A 14,904-nucleotide genomic window follows, 5' to 3' on the forward strand; every position below is an offset into this window, starting at 1 on the left:
GCGCTGTGTGTTCGAAGATGACAACATCAACAGCAATGGAAAGATTAAAATCACATAAGTTTCGAATTAATGTTTTGCCTGAAGAATAAATAGTGGCAGGTTACGATAGTGTCATGACGCCACACGGTACGTAAGGGTTATGGACAACCTGCTGGCCTGACCCAGAGAATAGTTGACGAGCCACGCGCTCCTGGGAGCTCCTGCTCAATACTGCCTGAGAGGCTGCGGCACCAGGATGACGTCAGCCGCCCGGAGGAGGTGCGAGACGGAGGTCAGCCCGCGGCCCGACCTGGAGAACAGTTCCAGGCCCCGGGCCACGCGCCGCCTGCCGATGGTGGGGGCCGACCCGGACCGTGGCCATTGAGCGGGGCCGTGTCGTGAATGGCGGCGTACCCCACGTGGATGACTCGGCTGCCGAAGTAGGTCACACGCGCGACCCTCAATGGTGGCCAGCCCCACCGCCCTGACGTCAGCACGAATTTCAGAATGGGTCGACGCCCTGGAGCGGCGAGGCTCCGTTCCCGGAATAGCACAGTGTGCTGCGCTGCTAACAATAGCACTGGGCCACTGGGTCAGCGCGCAGCCTCCTTCTGCGCATGCGCGCGCCGCTGCAGCGCCGGGGCCGTTAACCCCCTCTCTCTGCGGCACACGTGTCAGCCCGGGTCGTGCCGCATCCCGCGACACGCACCCGAGACACACGGAGGAAGACCCCCACCACACTAAGCTCATTCTCACCGGAAAAGTTTCGATTCGTGACGATAATACTTTGGCAAGGCTGGTGAGCGAAGAAAGCAAGATGAATAAGTTCACCCCCTTAAAAGCCCACACTAACCACTTTGGACAGCAGTACATGCGAAACTCCACCGTTGACGTAAATCATGACAGTGAAGTGACGTGAATGTGCCAGCAGATTGTATATAATAAATGTAGTAAAATCGGTCGACGTAGAGACTTGACAGAATGTAGCTCTCGTATCTGGACCTACCCATGACTCCAACTTGAATCAAACTACCCAACTTGATGGGGTGTCGACATAGGCTGTCCAAAGTGTCTACAACGAATGTTGTATCACTTAAAGCCGTGCAACACGAAGACCAGTCAACGATATTACCTTTTATCAAATGATACAAGGCGTCGAGTTCACCAACGATCCAGTGAGACGTTTTGCGTGCCTTGACTTGAGCATATCTTCTAGGTTGTCATCAGTCTGAACCAGGATGTTTATTTCAATATTCTCGTGAGCAAGTGTTACCTCTTCTTCTACAGGATGAATGTCATTTGGACATTCCCACTATCAATTTTGTTCATATGGATGCTCGCATACGTTCCTGATTTAACGAACCCTCAGCAATCAAGCCCCTAACCCACCTAGACTGACTCGCTAAATTACACCATCCTAACCCAACAGGAAATACCTCAGGTTATATGGAAGTGCAGGTGAAACACAGTGATCGACATGCCCACTATTTGGTAGCTCTGTGCGATCTATTCATCAAACAATGGCTTCAGGTGGATATGCCATGCACTAAGAAAAAACGTTATGAAAGCTAGCTGCGATGTGCTCGTAAGGCAATATTAGCCTAATATCTCGTGAATGATGATTAATTTTTTGTCCGATGTGTATATCATACTACACCGACACAATGATCATTGAAGCTACTTGTCACTACGTCGGAAGAATGTAATTTTAAGTAGGTGGCTTCTTCAGAATTTTCTACAGACACTCACTGATAGAAAATAGAAAACAGAACCAGTCTATCCATTAAATCTCCCTTATTTACATCCATAGAGAAACACTGTAGCAATCAATCCAAAACGAAGTAGGCAGATGAAGCCATGTTGTGGTATTCACGAGCACACATCATACACCACTTCAATAACTATTTTTCACAGCAGCTCGTGGAATTTTATGTCTGTCGCTGAAAATATTCAAAAATTTTAAATTTAATATTTTATTTCCTTTCTGTTGATACAAAACTGGAACTAGTTTTGTGCGAAGACCATTATTAGAATTTCAGTCAGACGGTGCTCTCGTCTTAGGAGAAAGTTAGAGCTTAAACATTTTCATTTAACACTGCTTTAAATTAAAATCTGAAATTGGAAAATGAATGAAGGTTTAGTTGTACATGCATCTACTAATTTTGTTATACAGTAAAATAGGTGAAGCATTTTTACAGTTTTTTTTCGTTGCAGAACAACTGAATCTCTTTGTTAATAAAATTTAACCAAAGGTCTAGCTTTCCTTATGCATCTTTTCAACAGTCAACGTATTTATTCCTTTTTGTCATTAGCCTTCCTCGCCAGCACCTTCTTTTTAGCCACGGCATAAATTCGTCACAAATTTATTATGGGACCAGATACACCACTGTGCTATTTAGAGACGTTGAAATTCAAATATCGTAAAATTTGTGTTCCTGGAAACACATTTAAGTTTAGTGGCTAGTACTTCAAACATAATTAGTTTTCGTGGAGAATTTGCTGACCTTTCAATTGTCTTGGGTCTGCACTTTGTACAGGCTGACTGAGTGATTCCCTTCCATCCTCTCATTGAAGTCTCCGAAGTGTGCGCCGCGTTATGTTGCAAATCAATGAGTCCGCGTGTGTTATGGAAGTGAAAAATATCAATATTTGCAATATATTATTATTATTCAATTCCTGAAAGGGATTTAGATATCAGTTTATCACCATATTAATACATTATTTCCTGTAGTTCTGTAGCCAGGGTTTTATATCAACAAGCTACTCTGAATGACTATAAAAAAAAAAAAAAAGAATTTCAACACTTTCACGAAAGTGTAAACAGCGTTTTTTACAGCTTAAATTTATGCTAAGCAATTTGGAAACTAAATATTCAGATTTTGGAAAATTTGATATTTTATATTTTATGAAAATTCCGCTCTTAGCTTTATTAGGATTCTTTCCGCTGCTTGACAACTTTCAGTCCTTGAAGAAAGAGCGCCGACTATGTAGGAGACCACACTGATTCTGAATTTATTGTGAAAAAGTTTGTGGAATATTTCGATATACGACTTAAACTCAGTTTTTCCCATATCCATCCCTATAAGTTTCTCATTATTTTACAGCTGGCTAAATCGACATCAGCTGTCGCAATTCGTAAAGAGAGTATTTGTGTGAAGGATGAGGGTAGAATGAGATCGTCACTTTGCGAGTAATACGTGAAGAGCATTAATCTATCAGTGTAGCATTTTGACTTTAAAAGTCGTGACTTTTTAATATTAACTTGCAAATAAAAAGCATCGCAATCGTGTATTACGACTTGTTCACTGAATTCGATCCCTCACCTTTAGCTGAACAACAATGTTCTTCTTATAGTGATAAAATTACTAGGGTAATCCGTCGTGGTATGCGTTGTTTTGGTATTCCAGACTATTAATCGTAGAGAATACATTCTCGCATGTGTATATCAACGTAAATAGGAAACTGAAGTTCCAAGACTATCGTATTAATGACACCATGTTATTCGCATACAGAAATTCTCCTTTTAATTGCGTCGGTGTTCCGCTCCCATTGATTCCGTCCCCGACAAGATGCAAAATGTTCACATTTTTTAGTATATCGTAACACAGAAACTATATACAATTTACTATTATGTCGAGGAGTGTTATACCATTCCAATGTGTTTTTTCCGAATGTATGACAAAGCTCCGAATTTTTCTTTTAATCGGTGAGAAAGAGTGTCTCCGAGACTGAAGCTATCCTTCCGAAAGTGGCAGTCTATACAGTCATCTCGCAGCAATGAAGATGTCTTTTGCTATACATTCATCCACTGGCCACTCTCGAAAATACCTGTAATTCTTTTGTGATAGGGGACTTACCTCTGTGAGAACGTAATCCGAGTCAATGATGATTAAATTTTTTGCCCCGATTGATTATAAAATTTTCTTTTTAGTTCGATCGACATTTATTAGTGATTTAAAAGTTAACGGCAGATTGATTCAAAGGTGAAGTACATTCTTTTCATGTTCACACATACGGTACATGACCATTAATCAAGATTGAATGGCGTTGCTTACTGATTCCTTCAAAAGTAGGCAATCTGCTCATGATAATTACTGGACAAACTGACAAGGGCAATACATGGCTAAAAGTTGTGAGCCACTTTTCATGGGAAGTAATAAGCAGTGTAGACTTGAACTGAAACATCGACGGTTAACAGTACAGACAAGAAGAGGACACAAGCTTTTGAAATGTGGTGCTACAGAGGGGTACTGAAGATTAGATGGATAGATCACGTAACTAATGAAGAGGTGCTGAACTGAGAAGGGAAGAAAAGAAACCTATGTCGCAACTTGACTAAAAGAAAGGACTCGTTGACAGGACACATCCTGGGTCATCAAGGAATCGTCAAATTGATAATGGAGGGATATAAAAGTTGTAGAGGAAAACTAAGGCTTGACTACAACAAGCAGTTTCAGATGGATACATGTTGCAATAGCTATGGAGACATGAAGAGTCTTGCACATGTTAGACTAGCATGGAGAGATTCATCTTTCAACAACAGTTCACTTAATGTCATACGATTACATTGACGACCACAGCAGAGCGTCTCGCCATTGCATTGTGTAGTAAGGAAGACTGTGATGAGAACTTCCGGTGTGCACAGTGGCTTTTGTGTAATTATGAGTGATTATGGCCGTGTCATGGAGGAAAAAGGTGGATAGCGTTCCTGAAATATAGCATACTCCTCTCGAATAGAAATAAACAGAAGGTCCAGTTAGCTTCAAGTACTATGGTATGAGCATGTTTTACACTGCTGTTGACAAACTGGGACCTGAAGATGATCGGAAGAGCAGACTGAAGCCGGTAGTCGGTAAGCAAAAGTTGTAGTGCAGACGGCGTTTGTTTACTTATTAAAGCATAAAGTGACATGCGACAGAGAAAAGAATTGATGATGAATTTGCATGTATTTGAGTTTGCTTTGTAAACCACATCAGATTTAAATGAAACATTCAAAGAACGACATCACGATGGATCGATAGAACATATAAGCAAATACTCAAGAAAAATGTCTTGTGTTCCATTTTCCAAGTAAAATGTTCCACATGAAATATACAGCATATTCCAGCTTAAGTGAAAACTGCGAATAATTTTTGAGAAACGCTTGAGGCTGGAGACAATGGGAAGTCTATTTTTAGCGCACGCTCCCCCTGTTCTCAGATGAGGCGAGGGGAAGTGTTGCCCACATCGATTTCCGGGCAGCGGGTGCACGCTCAGCCACGTGCCGGCAATGACGTAGCTGTGGCGTCATAGGTGACGTCACGGAGGGGCCGTTGCCCCGGGCCACGGGCCGACACGTGGCAGCGGAGCCTGACCCACATTGTGTATTTACATTTGTATGAGCTTAAAGGAGGCCGCCGAATTCATCAGCGACCCAGGTCACTGGGGAGGGAGAGCCGCGCCGTCCGCAGAGGGAGGTGTCGCTGCACAGCGGTGATTGGCGTATGCTGTCAAGTGAAACTCTTGAGTGCGTACCGAGTAAGAGCTTCAAAGACAGCTCTGAATAGAAACATTTTAAGAATTTATATCGGGACACCTTTGAAGAGCAGACATGATGTCGACAGTAGCAACTCTCCTTCTGAACGTCAGGTTTAGATCTGAATATGGCCTAGTGTGGTCGAAACGCGCAAGGGAAAAATAAAAGAGTGATGTAGACTACTCAGTTCCTAAAACTGTACAAGTACTTGCGCACTGAACTAAAGTGTGTTTTGTCCTAACTGGACTTTCCTCGATTAATTAAACTATCGTTATCAAGAGATAGAAAAACAGCTCTTCGCATCCATTTTAAGAATTCCTCTACATCTACGTGATAACTCTGCAACTCACTCTTAATTATTTGGCAGAGGGTCCACAGAACCACTTTCATACTATTTCTCGACCGTTCCGCTCTCGAATAGCGCGCGGAGAAAACGACCAAATCAGTCTTTCCGTGCGAGTCCCGATTTCTCTTATTTTATTACGATGATCATTTCTTCCTACGTAGGTGGGCGTCAAAAAAGTACACTCTAAGCCAAAAAAAAATACAACGCATCACGAAGAAATAATCCGAATGGAACGGATATCGGGAGATGTGATGTACATGTACAGACATACAAATCATTATTGTTTCAGCTAAATTGGATGATTTATTGAAGAGAAAGACCTTAGCAAATTGAGCGAGTCAGTAACGTGTTGGCCCACCTCTGGCCCTTATGCAAGAAATTATTGGGCTTTGCATTTTTTGATGCAGTTGATCCGTGTCCTGAGGGATACCGCACCAAATTCTGTCCAATTGGCGCGTTATATCGTCAAAATCCCAAGATGGTTTGAGGGCCCTGCCCATAATCGTCCAACCGTTCTCAATTGGGGTGGTATCTGGCGACCTTGCTGGCCAAGTCAGGGTTTGGGAAACACGACGACAAGCAGCAGAAACTCTCACCGTTTTGGAGCGGGCATTATCTTGCTGGAATGTAACCCCAGGATGGTTTGCCATGAAGGGCAACAAACCGGGGCGCAGAATATCGTCGTTCCTTGTCTTGTAAGGGTTCCACGGATGACAAAGTGGTCCTGCTATGGAAAGAAATGGCACCGCAGAGCAACACTACTGGTTGTCGGGCCGTACAGTGGGCGATAGTCAGGTTTGTATCTCACCGCTGTCTGGGGCGTCTCCAGACACGTCTTTGCTGATCATCGGAGCTCTGTTCAAAGCGGGACTGATCACTGAAGACAATTCTACTCCAGTCAATGAGATTCCAGGACGACGACGTGTCTGGAGACGCACCACCCGCACACGCCGCGAGTTTCCACTGCTTGTCTTCGTGCTTGCCAAACCTTACCTCGGCCAAAAAGATCACCGGATCTCTCCCCAACTGAGAACGTATGGAGCATTATGCGTAGAGCCCTCAAATCATCCCCGGATTTTGAAGATCCAGCGCACCAATTGGACACAATCTGGCTCGAAATACCTCAGGAGGACATACAATAGTCCTTTCAATAAACGCCACAATTTGGCAGGATATGCCTCAGGAGGATCTCCGAGAACCCTTTCAATAAACGCCAAGCAGAATAACGGCTTGCATGTGGGCCAGAAAAAATGGTTCAAATGGCTCTGAGCACTATGGAACTTAACATCTGAGGTCATCAGTCCCCTAGAACTTAGAACTACTTAAACCTAACTAACCTAAGGACATCACACACATCCATGCCCCAGGCAGGATTCGAACCTGTTGGCCAGAGAAGGACCAACGCGTTGTTGACGTGCTCGATTTGTGAAGGAGGATAAAGCTTATAATTTGGAATTTCGTGAAAAGATCTCGCCGGAATTAGAAAACGCCTGTGTTTCAATGACTGACATCCCAACTCGCTTACCCTATCCGCTTCACTCGGTCAACTATTTCGCTATAATAATATAAAACCAGCTGCCCTTCTTTGAAGATTTTGGATGTTCTCCGCCAACCCTATGTGATAAATATCCCATACCTCGCTGTAATACTCCAGAAGAAGGCGGACAAGGATAGTGTAGATTGACTTTTTAGTAGAATTACTCCATCTTCTAAGTGGTCTACCAATAAAACTCAGTCTTTGGTTTGCCTTCCCCACATTTGCAGTGTGAGAGCTCCAGTTTAAGTTGTTTGTAATTGTTCTCTATATGATTTGCATCTGTGACATTTAAATTTGTACTATTTATAGTGTAACCGAAATGTAATGGATTTTTAAATATTCATTTGGAGGAGGCCACCTTTCTTAATTTTTAGGTTATTCCTTTATCGCCACATTGTTCAACAACAGATCTATTGAATATTCTCTACGATTCAGCCCCACATTTTTGCTACCAATGCACAGCATAGTTTTCACGCAAAATAACTGTTAACCATTTCACCCTATTTCTTACCGTATAACGTAAAAAGAACGCTATCCCTGTAATGACGTGTCCAGGTCAGTTGTTAAATTCAGTAAATAAAATTCCACCTCAGCCACGGGGTTCTTCATTAAATGCTGGTAGTTTCGGAGAATTAATCGTTCATCTACAGGCGACATTCGACGATAAAATGAAGATGAAAGATGAATCATCAGAAACTGCTAGCAATATTAATAAATATATTGCTGCAGAAGAGGAGTTTTATTCGGTGAATATTAACGAAGAATACTCGTGCAAGAGAACATTACATTCGCACATGTAATTTATATTGATCGAGTACGACCCTTCAAATGCAAGAACGTTAGGTACCGAGCACCAACTCACTTGAATAAATATAGGGAAAGTAAGTAGGTGGTAGCTCGTCGAGGAAATCATCTTTGCGTTCACCTCAAATGTTTAGACAAACCATGTAAAAACCTAGCTCAGAGTGTGAACTCTCCTTGTCCCCGGTTACTATTAATTCTGCACAGAGTTTGCAGTGCTAGAGAGCTGGACACACTGGACTGCCCCGAATTCGTAAGTAGTCAGACTAGCTGAACTGTTAGACTTTCTCGCCACTTTTACGGAATCAACGTCAACTTTGGCTTATCGTAAACACTACGCACGCCAAGAGAGTTGCCCCCTTCCTCTTCCCACTAGTGTACATTTAGTCGTGGCCACAGGCCACTGGGAAGTTCCTTTCTGCTACGAGCAGTGACGATTTACGTTTGGCCGATGGCCTCTCAGGTGCCTACTTTGACGAAGCCCTCTGCTCTTCCCGTAACCAGAGTCGACGGTTAACCTAAGGACAGTAAGTCGAGTGCCCCATATGTCTGCGAATCATTTTTTGACTATTTGTGTTTCGTATTTTCTGGGGCAAACGTTGGGAACCAGTCGAGCATATTCCTGAACGAGTGTGGAAAACCGACTAAAAACCGGACCAACTGCCCTCAAACCGCCACACGGATTAGGTCTGGCTCTGTCCCGAAAGATGGCATATGTACTGAAACCATAAGAGCAGCTCTTGTGTGCACGATACTTGTACTACAGCTGCGCCAGAAAAAAAAATCTCAAAGACTTATAAGCATGTCATTCGGAGCCGACGCTACAGCCCGAACTACCAACGTAGTTCAATTACCAAACTGTCAATGAGACGGCTGATGCTTCCCAGTAGGACTCCACGACTCACGTTGTACATGCGCGAAGCACACTTCCGTCTCATTGCACCCTCGCTCCTCTGACACAGGACATCATGTCGACGATGAGCAACAGCTTACCAAAACTCTTCGTCATATACATTACAGCGATCTGTGATTAGTGATACGCAAGAATATCAACAATCCTTACCTGCAGTCCCACATCAAGGCCGCTTGATATGATGTCGTTAACTACACCATTCCCACAAGAGAAACACTACATAAAATCAGCGTAATGTCAAGCCACAATGCGAACTCGTTGGTCCCTGTGAGCCGTGCTGTGGCTCGCGTTGGTGCTGTCTGTAGGTTTCCGGCCTCTGTTGGAGGCCAGACGGTATCGTTTAGTTGGCGATGGTTGCGGTTGTTTGTCTTCTCATGTTGACTGGCGCCACTCGGTTTCGCAAGCCTTGCCTGTGCGCTAGTGGCACCAGCGGGGGTTATCGATATGTTGCAACTGTTGCCCTATCTTTGGGGTGGGCCAGTCGGTTGGGCACTCAGGAGGAGGCAGATCCGCGCAGTGCCAGAACACGCCAGGACCGCTGGCGGCACGCATGGACTGCTGCATGGAAGGGCTGTGGTCACGACGGTGCACGACCTCGTCGTAAACCGAATACACTAAGCCTTCAGATGAGTGCATTTCAATCCAAGTAGAGAAACCTTCACCATTGTGATATGTCGCGATTCTCCAGTGACTTGGGTTCGTCTTGGTGCTCGTAGTGTCCCCGAGGCGAAGAGCAGCGAGTGGAGTGCTTGGGGAAGACGGATCTGATTAGCCTTCCTCGACTTCTTATACCTTTTAACTGCGATCAACTTGTTACAATTAGTTAAGTTCACCCAACGGTAACTTTTCTTGCCTGGTGGCCGCTAACGCCCCAGATACCTGCCCTGGGGGGTAGTGTATGTAACGGCAGTGTACGTTTCCTCGTCTTGCCGCTGCTTTCCGGTAAGGCGTGCAGTTTTGACAGCTTTCTTGGTTGTAGGCCGGATGGTGATTCCTCTGCTCTGGTGGTGTTCGGTCCGGGTGTTCTAAAAACAGTGGGGGCGTAGTGCAGACCGTCGGTTCCGGCTTTGACGTATTGTTCCATCGTTGCATTTGGTTTATGGGACGTCAGGTAGCTTCAGCAAGATTATCATTAGTCAATCGTTAGACTTCCACTAGTCAGAGTTACCATACTGTGAAGTGAATGCAACTCTTGGCTGCATATCTAACGCTCGCGAAAATTTTTGTTGCCGGACCTTCTCAGAGGTCGATTCCTGGAGCACCGTCTGTGCCCCAAGGTTCCTGTAAGACTTGTGTGTTCTAAAAGGAGGTCTGATGGGCAGTGTAACGCTCCTTCAGCCCACGCCTTCTGCGGGTATAATCTGCCTCAGTATCCTTTTAGGAACTTATGTACTGGTCCTTGTGTTTATTATTGTATTATTTATTACAATACCTTGTAATGCCTACATTAAAGGTTATATACATCTAGTTAATAGTTATGGTCGCCTTATGGAATAAATCTAGCAGGGTCGTGTTCAGTGGATGTTTTGGGTTGTGTTAAAAGTTTACCATCATCTTGTTTCACCCGTTTGGTGAGCAGTTGCTTGTTTTTTTAATTAACCTTTGCTATTGTATTTGCTGTTTTACAGCAGGTATCTAATTTTTTCATATTATTGCCATTCCTGGCGTGTAAGGCCTTCAGCCGTGATAGTGGTCATTTGCCTTAAAATTCTAATTTGGTATTTGTATCTTAGCAGTAAGCCTTAAAACCTTATTTACTGCCATTTCTGGCGTCTAATGCCTTCTGCTGTGTTTGTGGTGACTTACCTTTAGTATTTCAATACCTATAAGTTGGAAATTGCAGTTAGTTCTTAAACAATTCTTAATTCATTACCATTCCTGGCGTGTAAGGCCTTCTGCCCAGATCATAGTGGCTTGCTTTTAAAACATTATCTGCTGTATCTGTATTTAATAATGATTTGCTGAATTGTAACTCACTGAAAACACTATTATTTATACTTGTTTATTCCTTCATTAATAACGTGTGGTGTTTTTATTTATTGTTGAGCCTGGAATTACTGGTTTAAATTAAATTGTGTGTAACTGCAAAAGGCAACCAATAGTAACTGATTACGGCCCCGTCCACAATTATAACCGAATCCTGCCTTCCCCTGACTAGCAGGCTTCACCCTACTACGCAGGGCTACGTGCAGAGATCGGAGTGTTACTTAAAAATAAGGAAGAAAGTGACAACTATCACTAGAACTACCGAATCGCAGAGAGACAAACATTATTCTGTGAAACCCGAATTAAACTGATACCCCAAAGCAAAAACTAGCAGCGCCACTTGGCTGCTGGGGCATCTGTTTATTACGTGATATCAGAACGAGACTTTCCTTTGCTAGATTTTATCACTCTCTCAGGTTCATTCAGTTCCTCCTCCCCTTGCGATGCCATGACTAATAACGAGATACATTTTTTTTTCCTTTCTTTTACTGCCTTGTACTCCATACATATATTTCTGATGACGTACAATATTTTTCGTTTGGTTATATAGCGTAGAACATGAAGTATGTATGACTATGTTTACTGTGCTACTTTCTATAAGAGTACCTCATGTAAAGATTTTTCTGGCGATCTTTCAGATAGTTTTATTAAATGTATTACGTGAAACAGATTGTAATAGACGGAAGTTTTGTAAGAACTGTGGAGCGAGAGAGGTATCGATAGTTGTCGGGTCGAACGGAGAGGCAGACAGTGGCAATTGCCGCGTAAACCATGGCGGATCCACTGTCAGGTGATTAAACATCTCTCATCTGACTACAAACGATATCTCATCACCTTCAACCGCATCTGGTGCGATGGCGTCTTTCCATCGCAGTAGCAGGAGAGCACTATCTTTCCAGTGCTCAAACCCGGTACAAACCCGCTTGAGGTAGATACCTATCGGCCCGTCAGCCTCACCAACGTTCTTTGTAAGCTACTGCAACGTATGGTGTGCCGGCGGTTAGGTTGGGTCCTGGAGTCACGTGGCCTACTGTCTGCATGTCAGGGCGACTCCCCCCAGGGCCGCTCTACCACTGATAATCTTGTGTTCCTTGAGTGTGTCATCTGAACAGCCTTTTCTAGACGCCAACACCTGGTTGCCGTCTTCCTTGATTTACGAAAAGTGTATAACACCACCTGGTGATGTCATATCCTTGCCAATCATACGAGTGGGGTCTCCGAGGCCCGCTCCCGATTTTTATTCGGAATTTCCTGTCCCTTCGTACTTTCCGTGTCCAAGTTGGTGTCTCCCATAGTTCCCCCGATATCCAGGAGAATGTGGTCCCGCAGGGCTCTGTATTGACTGTATATTTTTAGTGGCCATTAAAGGTCTAGCAGCAGCTGTAGGGCCATCCGTCTCACCTTCTCTGTATGCAGACGACTTCTGCATTTCATACTGTTCCACCAGCACTGGTGTTGCTGAGCGGCGCCTACAGGAGCCATCCACAAGGCGCAGTCATGGACTTCAGCCCATGGTTTCCACTTTTCGGCCGCAAAGTGTGTTATGCACGTCTGTCGGCGTCGTACCGTTCATCCAGAACCAGAACTTTACCTTAATGACGATCCACTCACTGTAGTGGAGACATATCGATTCTTAGGGCTGGTTTTCGACGCGTGGGTCACATGGCTTCCTCACCTTCATCAGCTTAAGCGGAAGTGCTGGCAGCACCTCAATGCCCTCCGCTGCATGAGCAACACCAACACCAGCAGATCACTCTGCGCTGCTGCAGTCCTACACAGCCCTTGTTCAATCCCGGGGGGAGTCTGGTTTATGGTTCGGCGGCGCCCTCAGCGTTGAGTTTACTCGACCCAGTGCACCACTGTGGCATTCGTCTAGCGACAGGAGCTCTTAGGACGAGTCCGTTGACCAGCGTCCTGGTGGAGGCCGGAGTCCCTCCACTACAGGTTAGGCGTGCACAACTGCTGGCCAGTTACGTTGCACACGTTCGTAGTTCTCCTGCGCATCCGAATTACCATCTCCTTTTCCCACACATGGCGATTCATCTCCCGCATTAGCGGCCCAGTTCATGTTCGATCCCTTCTTTCCAAACTGGAGTCATTGCCTTTACCAGCTGTACTTGAGGTCCATTCACGTACACCTCCATGGTGTACACCTAGTCGGTGGCTTCGCCTGGACCTTTCACATGGCCCTAAGGATTCAGTTAATCCTGTGGCTCTCCGCTGCCACTTCCTCTCGATTCTTCACATGTACAGAGGTTATGAAGTGGTTTACACCGACGGCTCGATGGCTGATGGTCAAGTCGGCTTCGCGTATGTCCATGGAGGACATACTGAACAGCATTCCTTGCCCGATGGCTGCAGTGTTTTCACTGCCGAGCTGGTGGCAATATCCCATGCTCTTGAGCACATCCGTTCATGCCCTGGGGAGTCGTTTCATCTGTGTACTGACTCCTTGAGCAGTCTACAAGCTCTCGACCAGTGAAACCCTCGTCATCCTTTGATAGTGACCATCCAGGAGTCCATCTATGCCCTGGAATGGTCCAGTCATTCAGTGGTGTTTGTCTGGACACCAGGTCACGTCGGCATTCCAGGGAACAATCTTGCCGACAGGCTGGCCCAACAGGTTACACGGAAATCGCTTATGGAGATCGGCTTCTCTGGAACTGACCTGCGTTCAGTAGTACGAAACAAGGTTTTGTGGCTTTGGGAGACGGAATGGCATAACCTCGGTACGTACAACAAACTGCGTGCCATTAAAGACACTACGATTGCGTCGAAGATCTCCACGCAGGCCTCTCGCAGGGACTCTGTGGTTCTCTGCCGGCTCCGCATTGGCCACGCTTGGGTGACACACGGCTGCCTGCTGCGCCGTGATGATCCGCCTCAGTGTCGGTGCGGCGTCCTGCTGCCGGTGGCCCACATATTGGTTCAGCTGTCCTTCTTTGGCTGCCCTGCGACGGACTCTTCAGTTACCGGACTCGTTGCCATTTGTTTTAGTTGACAAAGCCTCATCGGCTAATTTAGTTTTACGTTTTATACGTGACGGTGGGCTTTATCATTCTATATAAGTTTTAGAGCATGTCCTTTGTCCCTTTGTGTTCTCCAGTATAATGCTTTTAGGCTGGATGTTTCAATGCGTCGCAGTGGCTGGCGTTTCCTTTTTATTCTCGTGATCGGCCGGCCACGGTCATCTGCTGTCTTGTTTTTATCCCTTCTACCTGTTTCTTGCTTCTCTCTGTGGTTTTCTTTTCCCGTTTTGTCCATAGTAGTGTTGGTTGTCCTTCTGTCGTTCTTCTGGTTCTTCCTTTCTTCTGTTATTGTGCTGCACATCTCCTTTCGCCGGCCATGGTGGCCGAGCGGTTCTAGGCGCGACAGTCTGGAACCGTGCGACCGCTACGGTCGCAGGTTAGAAACCTGCCTCGGGCATGGGTGTGTGTGATGTCCTTAGGTTAGTTCGGTTTAAGTAGTTCTAAGTTCTAGGGGACTGATGACCTCAGAAGTTAAGTCCCATAGTGCTCAGAGCCATTTGAACCATTTAGCCATCTCCTTTCTTTTCTTCTTTCCCTTGTGTACTTCTTTTACCAGGAACAAGGGACCGATGACCTCGCAGTTTGGTCCCTTCCCTCCCCCCCTCCTTTAAACCAACCATCCAACCAACAATTCTCCTTCCAAAACCTATTGCTCTGTAATTCTTCATGTTTTTAATTTTTCTTCTCACTTATGAAACTATAATATTATTCACTTGATCCTCAGTTTATTTTCAGTTTGTAAGTAACTCTCTTGAGTCGTATCCCAGTTTTTGTTAAAAGGTTCCTATTTAATTTTCC

Source organism: Schistocerca piceifrons, chromosome 3, assembly GCF_021461385.2.
Source record: "Schistocerca piceifrons isolate TAMUIC-IGC-003096 chromosome 3, iqSchPice1.1, whole genome shotgun sequence".
NCBI classification, from domain to species: Eukaryota; Metazoa; Arthropoda; class Insecta; order Orthoptera; family Acrididae; genus Schistocerca; species Schistocerca piceifrons.